This window comes from Lynx rufus, unplaced genomic scaffold, assembly GCF_022079265.1.
Source record: "Lynx rufus isolate CCGP_SWC_20201006 ecotype Redwood Valley unplaced genomic scaffold, mLynRuf1.p SCAF_7, whole genome shotgun sequence".
NCBI classification, from domain to species: domain Eukaryota; kingdom Metazoa; phylum Chordata; class Mammalia; order Carnivora; family Felidae; genus Lynx; species Lynx rufus.
In genome coordinates, this window is record NW_025814889.1 from 50,733,994 (window position 1) to 50,755,822 (window position 21,829).

Genomic DNA, 21,829 nt, shown 5'->3' on the forward strand with positions numbered 1-21,829 from the left:
GTGTGCAAGTGGGTGAGGGACAAGAGAGAGGGAGAGAGAGAGAACCCCACTGACTCTGTCAATGCAGAGTCCAATGGAGGGCTAAACCTATGAACTGTGAAATCATGACCTGAGCCCAAATCAAGAATTGGATGCTTAGTCAACTGAGCCACCCAGGTGCCCCAACATGCTCTATTTTTATTTCTTATAGTGGTCCTTCCTTCCTTCCTTCCTTCCTTCCTTCCTTCCTTCCTTCCTCTCTTCTTTCTTTCTCTTCCTTCCTTCCTTCCTTCCTTCCTTCCTTCCTTCCTTCCTTCCTCTCTTCTTTCTTTCTCTTTCTTTCTTTCTTTCTTTCCTTTTCTTTCTTTCCTTCTTTCTTTCTTTCTTTCTTTCTTTCTTTCTTTCTTTCTTTCCTTTTCTTTCTTTCTTTCTTTCTTTCTTTCCTTTTCTTTCTTTCTTTCTTTCTTTCTTTCTTTCTTTCTTCTTTCTTTCTTTCCTTTTCTTTCTTTCTTTCCTTTTCTTTTCTTTCTTTTCTTTCTTTCTTTCTTTCTTTCTTTCCTTTTCTTTCCTTCTTTCCTTTTCTTTCTTTCCTTTCCTTCCTTCCTTCCTTCCTTCCTTCCTTCCTTCCTTCCTTCCTTCTTTCCTTTCTTTTCCTTTCCTTTCCTTTCCTTTCCTTTCCTTTCCTTTCCTTTCCTTTCCTTTCCCAGATATATGACAAGTTTTTTTTTTTAACACTTCTGTAAGATGATACACAGATTCCCTTTATTTATTTATTAGGTTTCATTTTTTAATGGCTAATGCAGTACTTCTAGGAGCTGAGCTTTATCCACATGACTTTCTTTAAACTTTCCATTTTCTAGGGGTGGGAGGCCACAACTTTTTATATAAGGGTGTTAGATTTTAGTCCTCAAAAATTAGTGAAATACGCATGAGCCACAAATGAATCACTCGAGGTTGTTGGTCTAGCTTTGAGTTTTTTCTTTGTTGCTGGTACCTGAGGAGGCCCTTTCTTTTATTTTTATGCTTGACTCATATTTAACAACCTTCTAAATTACATTTTTTCAGCCCTTCTGTATGTAATGGAATAAGGTTTCTCTTTATCAGCTTGGTCTTTCATATTTCTGGTAACTTATTTTCAGGTGATTCTCATGTTCACCTAAAATTTACACCCATTGATGGGGTAATTTAATGGTTTAACAAAGTCAGTCTTGTATTTATAACATAATGACGTGATATATGGCATTTCTTTGAATTTCTGTACATTCCTTAATGCAGAGAATTTTTATCATATTGGTATCCTGCATCAATAGAGTAGGTGCACAAATAGAAGACATAAATCATTTAAATGAACAGGATGTGTCCAGAAAGGTATGAAAAAGCCCAAGGAAGCTCTAACTTTAGCAAGAGGAAGTAGAAAACATAGTGAAATGATTCACAGAACTCAGGTTTTATAAAGATGGAAAATTATCTGGTGCGGTAGAAATATGAAGACCACTTGCCAGTGTTTACATCAGGAGGAGGTGCAGTTGTGGCAGCAGGGGTAGACTTATTCATGTGAGAAAGCAAAGGGGGAGGAAATGAGCAGAGACAATGAGTAAAGATTATACTTTAGAAATCTTGGCCGCGGAGAGAAGGAGAGAAGTCGCCAGGTACCTAGAATTGATCATTGGAATGAGGAGAGATTTATTTATTTTTATTATGGGAGATATCAGATTATGTTTATAATTCCAATAGTGAAGAGGAAGTAGAAGAATATTGTTTACTAAGGAGAGAGATAGAATCATTTATGAAGTGAGTTGCCCCAGGATGCAGTGGACATCAGGAATAACCTTTAAGTTGCACAAGATTTAGCCATCTAAAGGTCACAATTTGGATGGTTACATAGCTGTGATAGAACCGATTATTTGCTTACCCAGAATACATTCTTCCACTCTTTACTTATTATATTATCATTATTTATTATTATACAAACCTTGATTCTATTAGAGTAGCAATGTGCTCTATCATATCAGGTCAGTCTAACCATTTTTTAAATTTAGACTAGTTATAGGAACATCTCCTTTCCAAGGTAATTATTTTCCTGAATTTTCTTGCAGTTCTGGTCAAGAAAGCAAAAATTAGGCCTTCTAGAGAGCGTCTATGTAAGTTTTCCCTTTACTGATAAAAAGAAGAAACTTGAGTAAAAGATTCTTTTTGCTATCATTCTGGTTCATTACATTGAACATGACTGTTTTATTACCCATGGAAACTCTGCACTCTTTAACAACCTTAAAAAATCCCAGATTTCACCTTCATATTTCCATTTTAGTCAAGTAATAAAATTATTTCAAAATTAATAATTTAACTCTCACTTAAGAAAGATACAGTAATTGTTTTACTTCATATTAGCTAACTTCCCATTATTTGTATGGATGAGATTCACTAAATACTAGTTCAATAAATCAGTCAAATGTAGTCCATTGAGTTCATTTTACAAGAGGTATGCTCTAAAATGCTTTACTTAAATCCTCAAGATGAATTAATTCTTCCTGCTCACCTACTTTAAGATACTGTTTTTATATTAATATGAAAAGTATTTTTTCCTTATATTGTAGTTATCAATGTATGTGCTCTGCCTCCTCTGTTAGTATGATCCATGAATCTATTACATATGAGCAGAATAATGTGTACAACTTTAAGGTCATATCTGTGTGTGGGGGGGTGCAAACATGTATACCCCCTCCCCATCCCCTTTAGAACTTGGCTCTCTTCCCCCCGCCAAAGCTCATGGGATCCCTCCCTTTCTCCCTTCTCCCCATACCAGTCTGAGGGGGCAAGGCAGAGAGGTCAGGGAGGCTTGGTGCTGGGGCCAGAGTATAGCCAGAGTGGAGTGGGTAACCCCATGGACAGTTCAGCCATCATTACTCAGATTACCAAGAAGGAGGCATAGCAGTGCTGCAGAGCAAAGGTCCTGGGGCATGTGCCAGGTGATATCTTTAAAAAGGAAAATTAATACCCTTCACTTCCTCTCATCCTCCTTTCTTACACTCTGGAACACGAATGGAGTCCTGGTGAGTTAGCTTTGACCCTGTGGAGAGTAGAAAAATACTCTAAGGGACCTGAATCCTAGATAACCTCATGGAACATTACAGCCTATTTTCCCTGTGTTTTCCACCTGTCACTTTCAATGCTCAGCTATTATGCAAGCCTCTTCTAAACTCAGATATCATCTAATGAAAGAGGAAGAGTAGGGAGTTTGTAGAGAAATCCTGAAAGCCTGAGTATTTCCTCCACAGAAACCATATTAACCTGGAAGTGACTAGGGTATCTTGAATCTCAAGATAACAACTGGTGGTGTTATTTATCCACTTCCTTGCAGAAATGGTAGTGTCTGATAGAATTAAGTATGAGTATGAAGAAAAAAATTTTCTGCATATCCGAATTGTTACTGTGGACTTTCAACCAGATTGCCATACAATACATGATGTACTAAATTCCTGGAATGTTTCAGCACTATGTTTTAAACTTGGGCACAGAGAGGAAGGAGACAAGAACTAAGCTCCATAGGGAGTGCTAGTAAAAGAGAAAATAGAATATAAATGGATAATTGACATTCAGTTTGGAAGTGTTCATCATACAAATGTGAATAAAGGATTTAGGAGGCACACAATAAGAAATCAATTGTATCTAGGAGAATTAGAAACATCTTTTAAATATGATTATTTCAAATAGTTCTGATAACATTGTCACTGGTTGGGAAAAAGATACTTAAATCTTAGGTCTCATCCTCTTATTAGACTAGCAGTCAATAGAAGGAAGTTGGAGGAGTCTCAAAATTTAGAGGTTATCTTGGAACTACTTGAGAGAAATGATTTGATTATGATTTTGACATTCACATATATTTCAGTTGTTTGTGTGCATGGGAGGGTGTTTTACAGGAAATAATTGTGTTTTAATACAATAAATAAGTATTGGGTCAGATATAAACTTTCTTGGAAATGAGACTAAACACATTTCTATAAACAAGCTCCTTTAATATCTATTTTTGGAGTCTGTTGACAGCTGTGTTAAAATGGAGATTCCTTTGAAGGGTGATCATGACAGAGACCAGATTCAGGAATTTTAAAACAGAACATAGCCAGAAAATTTTCCCCCTGCTTATTTGCGCTTGGAACTCTGATTAAGATTTTCCTGGGCATAGCAGAAGATACATTACTTTGATATCATATGCCAAATTCAAACCAATAACCACCATTCAAACATTATGGTCTCTTAGCTATTGTATAAAGTTTATAAAGGATTGAGAGGTGATTATATACACTTAATTTTTCCCCTGTTTATGTTAAATAGGAGATGGATAAAGGAGGAAAGGGAATCTGAATGTTGCATAAATGTAACGATAAGGGAAATAACATGCACAGATTGTGACAATCCACTTGGAAAAAAATCCAAACTAATTTTGTTCTATTTCTTCTAAGCCATCTGAGAGCCTTTCTACATTTACCAATACAGACTAAATTACACTGTGATTGAGTTTATGGAAAGATAGCAGCACATATGTAGATGAAAGCACAGACAGATATTTATGAGAAACTGGGTTTCTATAAAAAAAAAAGGGGGAAAGTTGGCTGTTATTTTGAGGTATATTTGTTAATGTTTAAAAATGGAAACTTTAAAGAATATGTCACTTATTCAAACATGCCACTTTTCCTCAAAAAGAGAGAAACAAGTTTTCCATGATAGGCCGTTTTTAAATGTTGGCTTTGGCTGGTGCAGCCTTTTGTCTCCCCAGCCGTATGAATCACCTCTACAATATGTCTCTTTTGTTTGCATACTGGATTTCAGTGCCTATCTGGGGGTGGGGAATGTGTGGAGAAAAACCTGTTACTTTGTTACCCTAGGACCAGATTGTTTCAAGTCTGTGTGTGCATATTTTATTTCAGAGTCTTTCCTTAAATCTTGGCTTTCTTTCTTTCTTTCTCACACATTTCTACCCATCCTAAAAGAATAAACCTAGTTTTGAACCAAAAATAAAATATATGTTATTAATAAATCAAATTCTGTAAATCCCTTCTGTTTATTCTTAAAATTGCCTATGCAAGATAGAAAATACACTGGCCTTTTATGTTCCACTTGCACACAGAGCTCTTCTGCTCTTTATAAAAGTGTAGCTTCCATAATGCACTTCCATTTGTCAGTAGGCGATTATAAGTCTCCATTTTTATGGGCATACAATCTGTGTCTCTATTTACATATAGAACGTTTATGTTCATTATAATTTATACATGTACGGTGTGTATACATTAATTAAGATAAATGTGTTCTAGGCATTTTTATGAGCATTATTTTGTTAAATTCTTTTCAAGTTGGCACCCTTCACTACTTCAGATATGGAAACTGAGACTCAAAGAAGTTAAAGGGGATTTATCTTGCGGACAGCCGTGGTGCCCCACTATTTGTCCACATAAAGACATTCTGGTACATAGAGGGCCCTGGTGAGAAGCGGAGACATATTTGAATCCAGGACTGTACAAAAGTCAAACTCCTGTTCTTCAGATGACACCGAATGCCAACACATCTTGTCTGCAATGTTCTCTCTGCTCTTTCCAAGTAGAAAAGAAATACTTTCAAACATTATTTTATAGGACCAAATCTCGTGATAGAAATCATATGTTTTAATCCTTTTTTTGCTTTGTTTTGTTGTTTTGCCCGTTTAGAATCAGGGTTATACCTGATATTTTAGCCAGTCCTTTATTGTTTAGGACTTTATGTTTAATGGGGAAAATAGATAATGGTCGTTGCTCCTTCTAACATGGCACTGTTTGTGTCCCTTTGCACACATTCATGAGTATTGGATATTATAATTATAAAGTGTTTCACAGTTTAGGTGGACAAAACGGTATTTCATTTTGGTTTTAACTTGTGTGTGATTACTTACTATTATAAATAATTTTTTTAAAACTTGCTTGACTTTTTTTCTCTTGGTTGATTCAATCATCTGCCTTTATTTTTTAAAATGTTTATTTATTTTTGAGAGAGAGAGAGAGAAAGAGAGAGAGACAGAGCACAAGCGAGGGAGGGGCGGAGAGAGAGGGAGACACAGAATCCAAAACAGGCTCCAGGCTCTGAGGGGTCAGCACAGAGCCCGACACGGGGCTTGAACTCACCAGCTGTGAGATCGTGACCTGAGCTGAAGTCAGATGCTTACAACCAACTGAGCCACCCAGGCACCCCTCATCTGTCTTTTACTAACTGTATTATGCTCATTCATTCCTGCAAAATGTTCACATTTAGAGTCTGCTTGTAGACCAGGTTCTACACAGTGGGGACCATACCTGGCTCTATCCCATATGAAGCTTACAACCTCCCAAGCCTGATAAACAATAAACATGAAAACGAATTTATTTCTTATTATAATGTTTTATTCTCTGAAAGAAGAGAATGAGATGCTGAGACAGAAAAGAAGGAAGCATCTATTAAAAACAATGATATTTATATTTGAATCAATAAAATATGTGCATGCACAAAATGTAAAATATATAAAAGCATATACTCTGAAAAGTATCTCTCCCAAGTGTCTTCCAAATTCTATCTTCAAAGGAAATCAATATTCAATTATTCCTTCTACATCTTTTGAGAGATATTCTGTGTATGTGTGTGATTTAAAAAAATATATGAACTCACCTTTTTTCATTTTGTAATTTTTACTTGAAGACTATTCTCATCAGTAATACAGAGTTGCCTCGTTCTTTTTAGACTACATCTCTATTATATATATTTCATTATATGGCTGCAACTTAATTTATATAGCTAATACTCTATTAAAAATGTTTTCTTTGATTTGACAGAAATGTTTTATTTGAGTTCTGTTGTCACAGTTAGTTATATTTTCTGTTATTAATTCATTCTTATTTTGTTACATTGTATTTCTTTGTTTTGCTTATTGTGATAATTTACATGGTTGTATTTTGTTTTAGTAAATACATACATAACTAAAACTTATTGCTTTTAGTATGTATAAAGCTCTATTTTTAAAATAGTATCCATTGGGGCGCCTGGGTGGCTCAGTCGGTTGGGCGGCAAACTTCGGCTCAGGTCATGATCTCGTGGTCCGTGAGTTCGAGCCCCGCGTCGGGCTTTGTGCTGACAGCTCAGAGCCTGGAGCCTGTTTCAGATTCTGTGTCTCCCTCTCGCTGACCCTCCCCTGTTCATGCTCTGTCTCTCTCTGTCTCAAAAATAAATAAAACGTTAAAAAAAATTAAAAAAAATAAAATAGTATCCATTATCTTACTTGCAAAAACAAATGAAAGTGATATATTTATATTGAATTTCTTGCCTTTACAATTCATTTTTTTCTGATTATAATTTTTTTAAGTTTTGCTTTTATAATGGGATATATTTATACTTCTATTATTTGATTATTACCTGTAAGTTATATATTTTTATGTCTAGCTATAAAATAGATTTCTTCTCAACTATTATTTATCATATAACATTTTTGAAGTTGACTATGTTCTACCATATAATTTCACTCAAGATTTTAATCCTTTTTTCCTTTTGAAATTTAGCACTACATTTAAATATGATCTATGTCTTCTGTCAGACTTCATATTTTCTCATTTTCAATAACAATAATAATAGTAAACACAAAAATATCACAGGAATTTTGATTAGGCCTGCTTTGAATGTGTAGATCAATTGGAGAAGAATTAACAACTTAATGATATTGAGTCTTCTGATCCATGAGCACAGTACATTTCCTCCATTGATTTAGATCTATTAAATTTTTTTCCAGAAACATTTTACAGTTTTTGGTGTATAGGTCTTACACATAGTTTATAAATTTATCCCTAAGCACTTTGTGATTTTTCAATTCAAATGTTTTTTATGTCTGTTTCTATGTAATATACATTTTTGTGTATATTTCCATAATATATACCTCTCTATTATATATATATATATATATATATATATAAATAATGTATATATATAATACATTTAATTTTTAAATTTTTTTTTCAACGTTTATTTATTTTTGGGACAGAGAGAGACAGAGCATGAACGGGGGAGGGGCAGAGAGAGAGGGAGACACAGAATCGGAAACAGGCTCCAGGCTCTGAGCCATCAGCCCAGAGCCTGACGCGGGGCTCGAACTCACGGACCGCGAGATCGTGACCTGGCTGAAGTCGGACACTTAACCGACTGCGCCACCCAGGCGCCCCAATACATTTGATTTTTAATTTGATTTTTAATTTGATTTTTAATATTGACCTTATTTCCCATGACCTTGCTAAACACAGTTATTGATACCAGTATTATTTATTATTCCCTTTGAAATTTTTTAGTCATAGCATATGCAAATATATAGTCTTATTTTAATATAAAATAAATTTTAATAAAAAATATGCTTTTCATTTTTCTTGCCTTGTTTGATAGCATAGATGTAATGGAAAAATTCTTTAAAAGACATCCTACCAAACTCACTCAAATGAACAGGATCACCTAAATGAGTTTTATATTTATTCCAAAGTTAAATTTGTAGATAATATTTTTTGGTTAGACCCTTTGTACAATGTTAATGGAAGTAAGAGCCATCTTACCCTTCTTCTGGATTTTAGAAAGACAGCATTCAGTCTTTTAGCAGTAAGTATCATATCCCTGTTAGGTTCGTTTCTAATGTCCCTTTATCAGAACAAGGAAATTTTCTTCTATTCCTAGTATGCATAGAGGTTTTCTTATGAATGAATGTTGAATTTTGACAAATGCTTTTTCTGAGATTATTAAGCCTTTTTTCCCCCCCAAATTGTATGGTGAACTAATTGATTTATTTTCAATTGCCTTGCATTCCTGGATTAAATCTCATTAGTTTATGATGTATAATGTTTTTATATGTTTCTAGATTTGATTTAATGTATTGTTAAAGTTGTATTGAGGGATATTGTTCTGATTTTTGTTGTTGGCATTGCCTTTATCCAGTTATAATAGGTTAAGTTTCCCTTCTCTACAGCATGGTAGTTTCCTTCATTTTAAGTCCACCAGGAGAATGTCTTTCTGATGTCTCACCTTTTTAAAAGGACTTATCAGCTTGGGTCAGACCCTTCGAAACTAATGTTCCTTTGGCTAACTGAAAATCAATTAATTAGTAATTTAATCATAGGAACAATATTCCATCATATTGCCATGCCCCACATATACTCAAGGAGAAGAGATTAGGCAAGTTGTACACATGCAGAGCAGATCTTGAGAGGGTGTTATAGAACTCTGTCCACAGCATAGATATTCCCATCTACTATAGAAGACAAAATGTATTTTATTTTCGCATTGATCATGTTATGAGGGGAAGACAGCACATCCTTTATTTTAAAGCTAGAAATAGGGAATATCTTTTAGACATAAAGTTTATGGAGGATGACTCTATAAAGTTTATGCATAATTGGAAAATAGAAGAACAATAAGGATCCAGGTATTTAAAGTGAGAGAGATAAAGAACTTAAGGAATATTTAGCAGCATATGCTAAGATCCTGGGATGAGAAAAAACTTGGTGAATTTAAGCAGAGACCAGAAATTAACTTAGGAAGTGAGTCATGAACCATTGCCAGGGAAGACATTTCCAAAATGAAGGAATAAGTCTAAGATGGGGACAAACTTGGAGTGTTAAATGAATATATTCATATTCATTGAACACAGATATATATATATCTGATATTACTAGAACAAAGCTGGCTAGGGGAAAGATAGAGTGGCAGGGAGATCAATCAGAGTGGTCTATAGAAACAAACTCATGAAAGATTCTTTAACCATGGGTTAGAATTATCAATTATTTCTAAGGTGAGTGGTAAGTAATTTAAAAAATTAAGCTGGGAGAAGGAGCATGATCAAGTTGATGTTCTACTAAGATTAGTTTGGTTAATATGTGGGTGGTGGATTGACCAGAAAGGCCAGAGTGGAAGCTACTAGAAGAGTTAACAGGCTATTTTTATAGTACAGGAAAGAGAAAAATCATGATGATTAGGACCAGGGTGGAAATTGAGGGATGAAGACAATTTTGGTATGTGATTTTGTCTTTAAAACTCTTTTCAGTTCTTCTGTTTTTTTTTTATTTATAACAATATAAAATATTTTAAATAATTTTTTTTTAATTCTGACTGGTAAGCTCTTTTTACATATTAAAGTATATATATATAGGGGCGCCTGGGTGGCTCAGTCAGTTAAGCATCCAACTTCCATTCAGTCCATGATCTCACAGTTTTTGAGTTCGAGCCCTGTGTTGGGCTCTGTGCTGACAGCACAGTACAATTTGTATATTGCAGATACTTTTGTTTGCTATTTGACTTTGGGTTTTGTTCATAGTATTTTTGATTGTCAAAGCAACACTCTTTTTTGCCTGATGATATTTTATTGTTTAGTACATGTGTCACCACCTGTGTAGTCTGTGGTGTGAATTAAAACATCTCCATGTACTTAAAGGTAATATAATATAATTATACAATATACTACATAATATACTCTGTATCTAAGTGAATTATAAACAAGAATATATGATACAGTATTATGCTGTTATCTGGGATTTTCAATGAAAGAAAAGCAAAGAAATCATTTTTTCCACCCAATGATATTTTACTGAAACAAGATCTCACTTGAGTGTTTTTTTCAAATTTAATTTAAGTTCATTTTTGTTCATGAGAATAGAAGTTAAATTTTTCAGGAATGATTTCATTGAATTATGCAAAACATATATACATACTTCCTTTTAAATTTAAATATATGTAAATTTGAAAGTGTAAACTTTATTGAATAACACTAGGTGTGAAACAAAGAAAAATTTCAGTTTATATTACATGGGTGTTTCTGGTGCTTTGGGACTCACAAAATAAAGGTTACTATGATCTTCAGAATGGTGACCTTTAGAAAGAACTGAAAAGACTCATCTTTTCATTTAAGGCTTCACTTTGCAAATCCGTAAAGAGTGGCCTAAGGTCAGGCTCAGATTCTTCATTCCAGAAAGGAAGCAAATGTATTTCCAATATTAACCATGGTATTCTTTAAAAGTGATGAACGAATCTGGGTATTATAACAAATATGCCTGGACAATTTTGTCTTGAGAAAGTTATTAACTTTATATGCTAGCATCCGAGGGCATTGTAAGTAGAGATGTTACTCTTCCAAAATTTTGGGCCCCTGGACAGGAAGCTGTCCTTCAAACTGGGGGGCGGGGGTTATTTAAAGAAACATTTCCAAGATCTCTGTCCACTTCCACCTCATTCTCTTTCCCGGAGGAATAGTAACTAATCTATTTATAGAAAGTTTACCATCCTTTGGAATACTGCAGTAGAGGCAGTTAGTTAATCTCTCACGTATTATCTCTATCAATGATAGGAAGAAAGGAATAATTGTTTCTCTTTCATTTTTAGAGATTTTACTTGATAAAATCACTTTGGGACAGAGTCTACTGTCTAGCTAGAGAAAGGGGAAATGTGTTTGATAATTCCTGTTTCTTCCTTCAGGTTAATTTTCGATCCTTCTCTGTCCTGCTCACTATCCCAGGTTACATCATGTTTCTCACACCCTCTGTCTTACTGTTGAGTGTGGCATATAGGAGAGCATCTCTGCAGGGTACTAGGACTGAGAAGAGTGAACTCAGAACACTTATTTTCCTAGTCCCTTCTCTACAAGTTTTCATTCCTATTCTTACACCGAAGTTTATAATTCCTCTCAATGTTTCTTAATCTATGTGACTCTGTTCCAATGGGTTCTAATAGCTCTGCCTTTCTTTTGCCCCTTGGGACTGGGATGGTGATAGAAAGTGCTACATCCTAGGGCTAGTTCATCATGCACCTAAATCAATAACTTTGTAAAGAGTCTCTTTTAAAATAAAACCTCTTTGAATTAGTATATTTTGGATGTGACATCTGACACAACAGGGCTGCCATTTCTAATGACTTCCTGAAAGGAAAGAAAAGTGATCGCCTTTTGATCCTAACCTCTGTCAGCCCTGACATTCTCTTTTGCTTACTTACATGCAGGATCCAGATTTTGTTTTATGATAAGAGCTGGGCTATTGATATATTTAAGAACAACATTTGAAGGAGGCCTCACCCTCCCGAAGTTATCATAAAATAGTTAATAACAGTGGAAACTCCTTCCAGTTGGACATTCTGCTTCCCCACTTTCACCTCTGTTTAATGTTCTGTTTATCAAAGCCAGAGCTAAATGGACAATTGAAGACTAAAAGCCAGAATTATGAAGTTGGAAAAAAGGCTGTACATGGTAAGAAAACATGCTATCTCTTTAATAAAATAAAATTCAGACCCTCTGTTGGTAAAATAAGAATTTCCATGTCGATAGGTAACCCTGGTCCTCAAGCTTCTCCTTGTATTCCCCTAATAATTGGTTTTACCTCCTTACTACCCTAGGCTTGGGGGCAAAGTGGTGGCTCTGAAGCTGAGTAGTTCCTTGGAATAAGGTCCAAGTTGGAGCTCACACCACTTCTCCCAATTCCCTAGTGCTACTGAGACTAGGTTAGTCCACCTCAGTTCTAGAGAATTTACATTGGATTAATAAAAAAAAAAAAAGTAGTGGCATGCAACTATATAAATATAGCATGAGACATTTGTTTCATCTTTCACTTGGGGAAACTTTTAGGAATTTTTCTTAATGAGCTATCAACATGTAGGTTTTATTTTTGTTTTATAAATGTTGAGATGACTTCCAAAAATATACAGAAATTCCAAAATGTATACTCTGGAAAGGTAGTCTCAGAAAGACTAAGGCATTTATTGTCCTTAGTTTAACTTCTGCCTTTGACCCAATATAGGAATCCCCTTCTGGATTAAATATCAGGCTACTCCATCCACTGCATTCTAGCTTAACTTTTCTCAAACACACCAAGTATTCTCTCACCATGAGAACTTGGCCCTTTTTATTTCCTCAGTCTGGAATTCTTTTTTATAAAAGTGTCCTCATCTCTTGAATCTTCAAGAGATACTCTCCTGACACACTCTCTGATTTCAGTTTTTCTCGAGCTCTTTTGCTTTTTCCCTGTAAGACTTTCACCATTTTATGTATGTATGTATGTATGTATGTATGTATGTATGTATGTATGTATTTGTGTCTTCCACCAGAATAAATCTTCAGTAAATATTTGTAGCAGTTCAGATATGTACTGTCAGTAGTAAAATGGTGATTTACAATGGTACTAAACACTGAGAAGTAGCAGGGTAGATGTATGCATCAGAGATCTCTAGAGAAACAGAACCAACATGTGTGTGTGGTGACAGAGAGAAATAATGGGGTGGGGGGAGAGAAAGTGAGATTCCATTTTTAAGAAATTAGCTCACAAGATTGTAAAGGCTTGGTGAGTCCAAAATCTGATGGACTATGCTGACAGGGCTGGAGACTTTGGGAATAATTACAGCATGTCCAAAGACAGTTTGCTGGAAGAATTCCTTATTGCTCAGGAGAGGTCAGTCTTTGATCTATTAATACCTTCAACTTATTGGATGAGGCCCACCTACATTATGGAGGCCTGCTTTACTCAAAATCTGCCAATTTAAATGTTAATTTCAGCCAAGAGAACACTATACCAGCAGCATCCACAATAATGTTTGACCAGCATGGTTGACACATAAAATTAACCATCACAGTAGGCATGGGAAGGAGCCATAATAGAGCTGCTAAGGAACAACCAAAAATATGAAATCAAATGACCTTCTAACACGGAAGGTTTATGGTTTGGCAAAACACAAGCACTAGATAAATGTAGTTTGGTAATATAATGATACTGTTGCAGGTTAAAGTATAAATCAAGCTGCTGTAACAAATATACCCTTAAAATGTAGTAGCTTACATAAAATGAGAGTACATTCTTCCCCATAATAGTTCAGGGAAAGTTGGCAGATTATACTCTAAAAATTTTCTTCAGGAACTAATCAGAGGTAAGCCGGTAGGTTGATATTACTCAACTTTCATTGTCAACATGTGGTTTCCATTTCTGGACTTTAGTTTGCTGATTGATCTGTACTCATCACCATGATAAACAAAAGTTCATCAACATCATGTTCTTGTTCCATCACATGCAAAGTGGGCAGGAAGAAATCTAGGACAAGAAGCTTCATATTTAAGATAAATAAACTGGAAATTGAATACATAACTTCCATTCAGATCCCCTTTTCTTGAACTTAAGTCACATGAGTACACCTATCTTTAAGAAGGCTGAGAAATACAGTCTCAGTTTGAGCAGATAAGTGCTCAGCTAAAAGTAAGTTAAGAGGGATAATTACTAAAAGTATGGGTGGGGAAATGGATCATGGGGGATAGTTTACAATTTCTACTCTCTGGTCTTGTCTTAAGGGTGTCCATGTTCACTGTTCCCAAGAGATCACTATCACTAAGGGCCATACTACATATAAAGACAAAAACATCTTTCCATTTGGAAAAGGGAAAAGTAGACATGAGAGTTACCAGTTCGTATCAATGATGAAATCTTCCTGAACAGAAATTGCACAAATTCTCTGCCCTGGCAGTGGAATAAGTTTCTTTATTAGACATTGGTTCTGTTCTTTGGAAAGAGAAAACTTGATCCGTTGTTCTCCATGAGCCCAGATTTGGTCTTTTTTTTTTTTTTTTTTAATTTTTTTTTCAACGTTTATTTATTTTTGGGACAGAGAGAGACAGAGCATGAATGGGGGAAGGGCAGAGAGAGAGGGAGACACAGAATCGGAAACAGGCTCCAGGCTCTGAGCCATCAGCCCAGAGCCCGACGCGGGGCTCGAACTCACAGACCGCGAGATCGTGACCTGGCTGAAGTCGGACGCTTAACCGACTGCGCCCCCCAGGCGCCCCCCAGATTTGGTCTTTTTGATCAGCCTTCCATGTTCATTATCTTCTGTGACTGTATTGGAGTGGGCATTAAAGGAATGTCCGGATTTTACAGCTTCTTCCTGTAAGTGTAGGTTTAAAAGTTTAGGAATGATTTTAAGATTCAAACAGTCACATGGGTTTTCAAGCCTTGGCTGGATGTTTCTTTGACGATACAATTCTTTAAAAACTTACTTGACTAGGGGCACCTGGGTGGTTCTGATGGTTGAGCGTCTGACTTTGGCTCAGGTCATGATCTCACAGTTCGTGAGTTCGAGCCCCATATCCAGTTCACTGCTGTCAGCCTGTCAGCGCAGAGTCTGCTTTAGGTCCTCTGTCCCTGTCTCTCTGCCCCTCTTCCACTTGCGTTCTCCCCCAAAACAAATAAATATTAAAAAAAAACTTCAGATTAATATAGTTTCAATAACTTTCATGTACCACCGAACATACAAAGTTAATTTTTGGACATAGCTCTCTAAACGGGTATTAAATACTGGCTTCTATTTCAGGATCATTCCCTTTCTTGCTCATCTCAGTAGTTACAATTTTAAAAAAGCTAATAGGGTAAGATATGCTGCTTAATCATATATTTACCATTAGGCTAGCTTCCATTTTTCTAGTTGAAAAGTCATAATGAGAGCTATCTGAGAAATGTCTGAAGCATTATCTTCTACTGTTTGAGTTAAAGAAGTAGTTGACTTTTCCAAACCTGCCTACTAAAAATTATTACACTGAGGCTAAAGGTATATAAAATCTTCCTTATAGAATTGTAGTCTATTCCATCTCTGCATACAGATTTGTTATTTTGTTACTGGGCTAATCTATTTCTCATAATACTTTGCTAAAAGCTTTAAGGAACACTCAAAACTGCAACATTCTCTTTTCTTCCCCAAGCCCCAGAATCACATTCTCTTTAAAGCATGTGATCTGCTCTCTAAGTTATTGCAGTTGATAGTTTAAAATATTTGGCCATGACATAACTAGGCTCATAGCTTTCCAGTTTGCAATATAGGTTCTCTTACTATCTACTGAGGCAAAGCCTTATATTTTAGTTGTTGTTTGTTTGTTTAACTGGTAGCATTTCCATTGCCTATTTTGGTATTATTTGGTGTGTAGGTTAAATTATTATATCAACAAGACCCCACAATACTGTGGCTTAAGTAAGTCAGCAATTGTTGTTGTCCTGGTTGTTTTCTCTTTGTCTCCAAAAATAGTCCAGGAAGTGTGGGTAAGACCTTGTCCAAGAGGTCATCCAAAAATTTTGTTTGCCAGAGTGGCTCTTCATCCTCAACCTGTGGTTTCCATCTCTGATTTTAAGATCTCATGTTTCTAATTTGTTTGGACAAAGTATATCACTAGTACCCCTCCTGAATTTTAGCCAATGGGGGGGAAAAATGAAGAGATAAAATCTAGGCAGGAGGTTTTGACACAGAAGATGTCACAGAAATTGCCTGTGCGACTTCTGCTCAATTTCATTGGATCAAAACTTTGTCATAAAGTAAACATAAATGCAAAAGTGGATGGACTTAGTTAAAATTTGGAAGGCATTTCTATTAGTGGAAGAAGATATGGAGAATCAATACTGTGGATCATTTTTGCAGTCTAAGGGCATTGGATTTTTCAGTCTGAACCTGGCATGGAGAAGATATTCTCAAAATGGACTAGAGACAAAATAAATTATTAAAAAGTAAGGTGTATAGTGAAAATTTTCTTACTCTCAGACAAGTTAGAGAGACAGGAAGTGCTACTGAGATCTAAAGATACAAAATGGAAAATCTGAATAAACTGGGAGAATTTTCTTACCTTAATAAAAATGACCTTCTCACATTTCAAACGTTAGACTAAGTGGTATGACACTTCCCATCATTCAGAAATCCTTTAATATTGGCTGACAACACATACTTTGTTCAGACTATAAACAGGACCAATACTTCAAAAGTTGACATTTCATTGAAGGAGGATAGATTAAAAACCCATGTTTTAAAAATTTCATAGAAATTTATTTCCAGAACTTTTTCTTTTCCCTCAACCTAAGTGTCAATCTCCTTTTCTTTTTGCAATTGCCTACATAGCCTAAGAAAAATCATTAAAAGAGCTCATCTGAACCAGTAAGTTATGTATTTTTTTCCTACCATTTCTACTCATTAATTATTCCGTATCAGTTATTCTGGTGCACTCTTACAAAGAAAATGCTCCCAAGTTGTTTTGGGATTCAATGTAAAGACAGGAGTCCCATAAATGATGGGAGACTTCAGGAAAATTCTTTACTTCCTTAGAAAACAAGCAACTTCTATTGAAAAGCCATTATTGGGTTTATATTCTGCTATTCCCCTCTCACCTCAAGTGACCAACACATCATTTAGAAAATAATGTCAAAACCACATTCAAATTACTTTAGATGCACAAATGGATCAAAACAACATTTATTCTATCACATACATTATTTTCTGTTCGTTCCTGTTTCCAATTGACCAGAATTCTTACTTCCCATTACCGTGTAAAGAAACAAAACATTTCCTGTTATACCCTGTGTAGAATCTGTGGTTAGTATTTATTACATCTTTACTATTATGTGAAAATAAAGATGTATGTCTGTGAATGTATCCGTGTGTATAGGTGTGTGTGTTCTCTTATGCCCATGGAAGTTTACACATACATAGAAATTTTTTGAGAAAATAAAAACATAAGAAAATGTTGAGTTGAAAATATACAGTTTGTTCTATTTCTTTTAAGGTTATTTATTTTGAGAGAGAGTGCACATGTGTGCATGCACAAGTGGGAGAAGGGCAGAGAGAGGGTGTGAGAGCCCAGAGCCTGATGCAGAGCTGGAGCTCACAAACCCTTACATCATGACCTGAGCCGAGATCAAGAGTTGGCCACTTGGGGGCCTGGGTGGCTCAGTGGATTAACCTCTGACTCTTGGTTTTGATTCAGGTCATGATCTTATCGGTTCCTGAGTTCAAGCCCCATGCCAAGTTTGGGATTCTCTCTTTCTCCCTCTCTCTTTGACCCTTACCCCCACACTTGTGTGCGTTCTCTCTCTCTCTCTCTCTCTCTCTCTCTCTCTCTCAAAATAAATAAATAAAATAAAAAAGAAAAGAGGCAGGTGCTTAACTGACTGAACCACCAGGTGCCCCTCCTTTTGTTCTATTTTAATTTTAATCATGTACCTGTATTTATCATTTTAAATCTAGTGATAAAATAAATTTGAAAATAAAGTTACAATAAAACCTATAAAAGAAAATGAATGTGTATTTTGTTTAACTAATCTTTTTTTAGTATAACCAACTCATGATTTAAAGAAAAATATATAATTTAGTGAACCTGTTTAGTTCATATTATAGCATAAGGTTTCTATGTCTATGCAGTTTGACTATAACATAGCAGTTTTGATGACATCAGGTTTGATAAAATAGTGCTCTCCCATGTTCTATTTCTGAGTGATGACAAAGTAACTAGATATTTGGCTTTCCACCTATTGTTATGTAGAAAATGAATAATATGGATTCTCAATATCTGAGGAACATGCCAACTTTTATTATGAAATTTTATTTTATTTTATTTTTAAAGTTTATTTTTGGGGGGGAGGGGCAGAGAGAGAGGGAGAGAAAGAGAATCCCAAGCAGGCTCTGCACTGTTAGTGCAGAGCCCCAATGCAGGGCTCAAACCCACAAACTGACTGAGCCACTCAGGCACCCCTATTAGGTAATTTAATTTCATTGCATATGTTGAATGACCACTATGCTCTAGGTTTTATGTAGGATACACAAAAACAAACAAATCATAGGGTCTTTCTGTAAGTAGATTATCATATATTATGATATGTATATGGTTATTAAACAGAGAAACACCACTGCCTGTGTGGCTCAGTCAGTTGACCGTTCTACTGCAGCTCTGGTCATGATCTCATGATTCCTGTGCTCAAGCCCTGCTTCAGGCTCTGGGCTGGCAGTGTGAAGCCTCATTTGGATCCTCTGTGTCCCTTTCTCTCTACCCCTCCCCTCTCTTAAAAATAAATAAACATTAAAAAAAAGTTTAAACAGAACAACACCACTGATGCTGTAATTTATATAGAAAACAGAGGAGAGAATAAATTTACCTTGGGGATCTGGGAATTTATAAACCATGTTCATTTGATTTGGACTTTGAAGAGTAGAGACAATTTAACAATTAGAAACGGAAGAGAAGTAATGTCAGCATCATGGCAGCATAAGAAGTTTCTTATTTTCACCCCTCCTCCTCTCCAACTAAAATTTGGCATCTATCTATAAATAAAAGTGCCTCTGTAGGAGTTGTGGGATCCAGTATCATATGCCAAGGGACTCAGAAGAAGTCTCACCCACCTGTTCATTGGGTAATAGGCAGACAGACCTTGGGTCAGGCTGTGGATCTGACAGGTACCTGTGAACTGTTTTTAGCCCCTCTGGGCATCAGTCTGGGAGCACCTGAAAAGCACTGACTTTGGAAGACACCCAGAGATGAGAGACTCTTTGTAAAAGTCAAGATTTCCAGAGGAAAAATTTCAGCACTCAGTTGGAAAAGGAAAAAAAATTGTTTTTGGAGACATTGGAATGGATAAAGGAACTCTCACAGCATCACCCTTCCCCACAAGATTGTATAGCTTAGAGATAGAGGAAGCCCACAATCTCTCTCATGGAAAAAGGGAGAATAGTGAATCAGTACCCACATTTCCCAACTGTGTGGGATGCTACTAAGGAAACCCATTTCTGTTCCATACAACCAGAGTATTAAAGTGGGAGCTCCATGATTGAGGGGAGGGAGGACAACAGAAAGACGCAGCTAAGAATATCAGAGGAAATTAAAGGGTCAGATTTCCTGCTGTATTCTGGATTCCAGCAGTAAGCCCATTCACAATCTGCTTGGCAAAATGTCACCTAAAGATTCTGATAATTCACTCACAGTCACCTCCAGTCTCCAGGTGCCAAACCCACATCTCTTACACTCCAGCTAGTTCCTTGTGCACAATCTCAAGGGTGGCCATGAGATCAAGTTCAGGTAGACAAGGAACCTATGCAGACAATAGGCCAGGGTCTGTGGATAAGGAAGAAATCACAATCTTAAGCTGTAATGATACCTTCAGGGGTGGTGGGAGAAGAGGTTTTTGGCAGGAAGTCTGGCGAATTATGAGAACTGGAGAAGATACACAAGCTTAAGAAATTTGCCACAAAGGGTGCAAGAAGTGTGGAGCAGGCATATCTAATAAAAGGCCAAAGAAATCTCAAAATTTATGGCAGGACCAACAAAAAATATCTACCTGAGGGCAGCTAGTAAAGATTGGAGGAGGTGACTGTTTTTTTTCAAATGCAAAAAACAAATAAACAAAGAAAAAACTCCAAGGAACATGAAGAATCAAGGACACATGACATCACCAAAAAGATCACAATATTCTTCTAATAACTGAACCCAATATCATGGAAATCTGCAATTTACTGGTAAAAAATCCAAAGTAACTGTTTTGAGGAATCTCAATAAAACAAGAATACACAGATAATTCAATGAAATCTGGAAAACAATGCATGAAAAATGTGAGTAAAAAAGAGATACAAATGATAAATAATAACCAAACTGAAATTCTGGAGCTGAACAAGTCAATGAAAGAAGTGAAGAATGCAATGCAGAGCATCAATAGCAGAACAAATTATGTTGAGGAAAGAATTAGTGAGTTAGAGGATAGGAATTTTGAAATAACACGGAAGAGAACAAAAGAAAAAGAATGAAACTGAGCAAAGAAAGTGTACATGGTCTATGGACCACCATAAAAAAAAATGAATATCAGAACGTAGGAATTCTAGAAGAGGGCAGAAAGTCTTTTTAAAGATAATGGTTGAGATCTTACCAAATGTGGGGAGAGACTGGGACATTCATTTTCACAAAGCTAATAGATTAACTTATTATTTCAATACAAAACAGTTTTCTCAAAGACACATTATAATGAAGTGGTAAAGGGGTACCTGGGTGGCTCAGTCAGGTAAGCATCTGACTCTTGGTTTTGGTCAGGTCAATATCTCACAGTTCATGGGACAGAGGCCTGCGCTGGTCTCTGTGCTGACAGCATGGAGCATGCTTGGGATTCTCTCTCTCCCTCACTCTCACTCTGCCCTTCCTGCCCCCCTCCCACCTTGCTTTGTCTAAAATAAATAAACTTTAAAAATAACAAGGTGGTAAAAAATAAGAGACAAAAAGAGAGTCCTAAAAAACATCAAGAGAAAAAAGATTGCAAACTACAAAGGAATTCCCATTAGGCTATTAGCAGATTTGTTAGCAGAAATCTTATGGGCCAGGAAAGAGTGGGATGAAATATTCAAAATGCAGAAAGAAAAATATTCCAGCCAAGAATACTCTGTCAGGCATAGTTATCTTTCAGAAATAAAGAGATTTTAAGACTCCTAGACAAACAAAAGCTGTGGGAGTTCATCACCACTAGACCTGTGTAACAAGAAATGCTGAAATTTTTCGAAGCTGAAACAGAAGCTGATTAATAACATGAAAACATACAAAAATAGACAACACACAATAAAGGTAAATATATAGTCATATGTAGAATATTCTAATTTTGTAATATGTTGGTGTGTTACCTTCTTACTAATAGTATAAAGATTAAATAAAAGGATTATTTAGAAAAACCATAGTTACCATAATTTGGTAATGAATACACAATATAAAAGGAGGTAAACTGTGACATCAAAAACATAAACTGGGGGAGTAAATTTTTCTGTGATTGATGTTAAGTAGCTTTCAGTGTAAAACATACTTATATTTATAAGATGTTATTTGTTAACCTCATGGTAACTACAAAGGAAAAACCTATAGAAGATATAGAAAATATAAAGAGAAGAGAATCAGAGCATATCACCATGGAAAAAATTACCAGTCCACAAAGGTAGGCAGTGAGAGAAGAAAAAGGCAACAGTGGAACAACAAAACAGGGAACAATTAATAAGATGGCATCAGTGAATCTGTATCAATAATAGAAATATGAACAGATTGAATTCT